We start from the raw sequence: 4946 nt of genomic DNA on the forward strand, positions 1-4946 counted from the left end.
TTTCTTATAAGTACCTCCTTATTTTAGATTAAAAAAATAAAATATATTGTGAAATAAAATAAAATATATTATGAGTATCTCCTTTTTTTTATTTAAATTGTCCACTTAATGGGATTTGGATTATGTTATGAGTACCTCCTTATTTTTTTGTATTCAGATTAAATGTAATTCAGATTAAAAAATAAAATATATTGTGAAATAAAAAAAAACATCATTCAAATTGAGGAGGTCAAAAACTCCCTCTAAACAAAACGCCGCAAAATGGAAACGGTAGCGGAGGTCTGTAAAAATCGCCGTATAATGCTAGTGGCGAACGTAACTGCGGCGTTTTTATAAAACGCCATTACTTATTTTGAGGGGGGCGAAAACCGCCGCATTATTAAAAAAAAACCCCCGCAAAATGACGAATTTCTTGTAGTGATTTAGTTTGTAACAGGTATTTATTTTATGCTCTCTGTTATAAATTTTAACCATGTAACTTACATTCATTTATTTTCTGTGTTATGGTTGTCTATAATGTCATGGGGGGTAGATCTACAACACAACCAAAGAACCTAGATTGGATTTATCCCATGGTAATTGATTTGTAACCTCAATATGCCTGAAATGTTTTTTTATTAGCTTAAATTAAAAATTACTTATACAACTCAATCTAATTTTCATTTTAGAGTAATCAACAACAAAGAGGTTACAAATGTGGATATTATGTGATGAATTGGATGTTAGACATAATTGAAGGGGAAGTAATAAATGATTGGATTGAGGTAATGTAATTCTTTTACTTTTACTATCATTAATTAATTTATTTACATGATTTTTATGTAACTAATATATTATACGGTATGTTACAGCTTTTTGATGATGTTGCACCATTGCTGGAAACCAAATTGGAAGACATTCAGAGTCAATGGGCAACATTCTTTTTAGAAAAATTTAGAAATAGTGCATGATTTTTAGTTTAATTAGGATTGTTTACAATATATCTCCAAAACAATTTTCTGCCTTTATTTTTAAGTTTATTTTCTTATCCGAAAATAATATAAATTAAGTAGTTAAAGTTTGGTTATCATGTTTTGGTCAAGAGGATCTATTTGTAATTTGTCCAAAATATTATTCTGTAGCTTGTTAGCATGCCTTAGAGTGGAATCTTTTGAAATAGTAGCTAAATGCATGATTTGTCTATAAATCGGCATTCACATTTACTTTGTCTGAATTTATTGGCTGCTACAACTTGAGCAATTGACTGATATGAAGATTTTGAATTTCTTTACTTTGAATGATATTGATGCATGTACAATTTCTTTACTTTGAATGATATTGATATTGACTGAAATTCAGAATGCACATGGCATCATCGATATCATTAGTTTGGTGTTTCCTTGTTTCTTTTACCCAAAAACATGATAGATGTAGTTTATGGAAAGAACAAATTTGACTCATGAAGGTGCAACACTAATCAAGTTTTCAAGAATGGAAAAAACCATGTCATGTCATGTCATTTTTTTTAAAATCCTTAGGCTATGTTTGGATATCTAATGATGGGTGGAATGGAAAAGATGAGATGGTATGGAATAACATTACAATACTAGTGTTTTGATATTTTGTGATGGAATGGAGTAATGTTTCTATTTTGTTGTTTGGGAATAAAATGGAATTGAAAGTTATAGCTTTATTAGAGTAGTTATTGTATCTGATAACCTCTAATTGAGGGAACTGGAACTCAAAAATTAGATTTAGAAATTATACTATGAATGAAATATGTTTATACAAGTAACCCAGAAAGAATCTAAAAAAATAATTTAATTTTTTTTAAATGCAATCTACATCGATTTCAAGTAGAACCGATGTAGATTTAAGTATACATCTACATCGGTTGTCGGTATAACCGATGTAGAATTATGGTCAAATCTATATCGATTTTACTTACAATCGATGTAAATTTGAACGTAAATCTACATCGGTTTTTCTGACAACCGATGTAGATTATGTACAAATCTACATCGGTTTTAAAATCGATGTAGAAGTCTTTGTATTACTAAGTCTCTCTATTCTACATCGGTTTTATAACCGATGTAGATCACCTTCCAAAACCGATGTAGATAATACATCCTGTAGTAGTGATATTATGGTTGGCCAATCCCAAAATAACCATTAAGAGTGGAAAAAAAGATTAACTGAATATTACACTTTATTGAATAAACTGAAAGTTTACATGAAGTAGATTTTGTCATGTCAATCTCTAACACAAGTCAATTAGCTTTTTATGACTAATCTTACACACAAAGAATATATAATAAGGTCCTTGAGGATTCCATTGTGACAGCTTTCGCTTCACATGCTCTCTCAAAATAAAACTATTTTTTTTTCTCTCTCTCTATAAATTCTAAGATACTTAACTCTAAGACTTTTTTCATCATTAACTTTCTCCTGACCCATAAACAACACATATAAACCAAGTATATTGGAGAAGAAAAAATAGTGTTATAATTTGCACTCTAAAAACAAATAAAAATGACACTATTTGTACTTTTAGAGACATAAATTAAATAGATTTTATTTACTTTTTTGAATTTTTAAAAAGTATTTAATAGGGACAAAAAATAATATAATTAACATTTGAGACATAATAAATTGAATCTTAAAAAAATTAAAATAACTTAAAATTTTAGATTCTATAATAACGAGTAGAGCTAATATTAAATATTAACTATCACATTATTTACTTAATGTCAAATCATAGTTAACATAACAATTTTAATGATTAACAGATAAATATTTAATATTTGAAAAAAATGTGCATCTTAAAAAATTAAAAGGTTAAAATTATTGATTTAAAAGTTAAGGACCAAAATTATAAATTAAAAATTTTAAGAGGACCTAAAGTACAGTTTAATAAAAAAATATTACAATAAAGATATCTTTTAACCAATAATAAAAAAAAATTATTCCTTTTGAGATGTAAAAATTATTAATAAGAGACCAAACTCCTATCAAGATACTTAAAAAGAACTCAATTATATCCAACATTGTTATGATATTTTTGTCAAGTTAAACATTTAGTTGGACTCGTCTTGGGGTGGTGTGAAATGTCGGAAACGCCCTTGGAAGTAGACAAATAGTGAGCGTACGATATGGCGGGAGACATTGGACTGCAAGGAAGGCATGCGCGTGCATGGCGGCTTCCGTGCACTGGCAATGCACCAGATTTGCAGTGCAATAATAATTGACAAAAACAAAACTAAACTGAACTCAATAGGGACCAATCAAAGACTCTTGTCTTGTGTTCCTCCCCAAACACTGTTGCCACTTCACAACATTATTCCCTTCTTTATTCCTCTCTGTAACTACTTAATTGGATAGGATTACCATATATAATCACATTACTTTTATGGTTAAATTCTGTATTTAATTTAAAATTTTAGAAATAAAATTAATTATTCAATGACACAATAACTTTGTTGACAAAATTAATATAAATTTGGAGAAAAAAAGTTATGTAAGATAGACATGAGACACTTAATTACTTCATTTACATACACATATTATTGTTGTGTAACTTCCTAATTATGCGTACATATAAATTTTCATTTTTGGTGAAAAATTGTTTAAACTACAAGGAATATTATCTACATTGACATACAAAAGACGTCTTTATAAATATAATATATATAGATATAATTCTATTTTGATATATAACAAACATAATTATAATATTGATTTTAAATAAAATTCAATATCATATATTATATAGTTTATACTCATATTTTTTTAATTAATATATTAATATATATATATATATATTATTTATAGTATAGATAAAAATAATTTTAAATGATAAATATTGTGTATCGATACACAATATTTTTTTTTTGTAGTATTAGAAAGCTAAAGTTGTGAAAATAAATAAGAGATGATTTAATGACCAAAATTTTAAAGGAATTAACGTGGTAACACTGATCCAACTATTTATTAAAAGAAAAAATCATCTACATTCAAATAAGTACAAGTTTGTTTCCACAATATTTAGGTTTTTATAACATTTATGCTAAAAGTTTAATATGTGTTAAATGATTGTTATTATTCTGACAAACATCCTAGTGTTTTAGTTTTTCCTTTAATATGTGACATTTTTTACCCGAATGTTAATAAGTCGATTGTTTTTTCTCCTATATTTTTTAAATCATTATGTGAAATTTTGAATTTTTATTTACCAGTATGTTATAAGTGTAAAAATATTAATTTATTTTAACCATGATTAATCTTTATAAGAAAATTTGACGTAAATTATTTTCTCTTAATTATATTTTCATTCATAAAACTCAAATATAAAATTATTTTTATTTAAAAGATATGAATCTAATTACACTCGTACTATACCAAAATGTTGGTAAGGAATTTGAATTATGGATTAAAACTACTTATTAATTAATAAAAATGAAGATTTCGGCAAAATGAGTCATTGTCAATGATGGCTGTGTTAGGAGCATATTGCAGCCTCCAATTCTGAAGTGTAACAGTGACTTCTCGTGCATGCCGTTGCCTAAGGAATGAGATTGGTGTTCTAAATCGATCCATATATAACCCTGGAAAGCAACTTATACATATATATATATATATATATATATATATATATATATGTGTGTGTGTGTGTGTGCAGGTATAGACAAGAATATTGATGCAGATCGATGTTAATTGACAGCTGTTTAATCCATGTCTGCGCCAGACCAAATTTGTATCATGCAGATTATTCCAATTTGCAAAAATCTGCCATGATAACACATTTTCATGGACACTATGATCGAGAGTGTGTATCCATATAGTTGATGAATATTAATTTCTAAATGTGGTGAATGTTGATTTTTATGATTTTTTTGGTACATGTTTCGGATGAAATAATTTGAAATGAAAATAGAGAATGTTGGGTTAACAGATATTAGTAGCAGGGG

The sequence above is a fragment of the Cajanus cajan genome, chromosome 3, assembly GCF_000230855.2.
Source record: "Cajanus cajan strain Asha chromosome 3, NIPB_CcT2T_4, whole genome shotgun sequence".
Taxonomy (NCBI): Eukaryota; Viridiplantae; Streptophyta; class Magnoliopsida; order Fabales; family Fabaceae; genus Cajanus; species Cajanus cajan.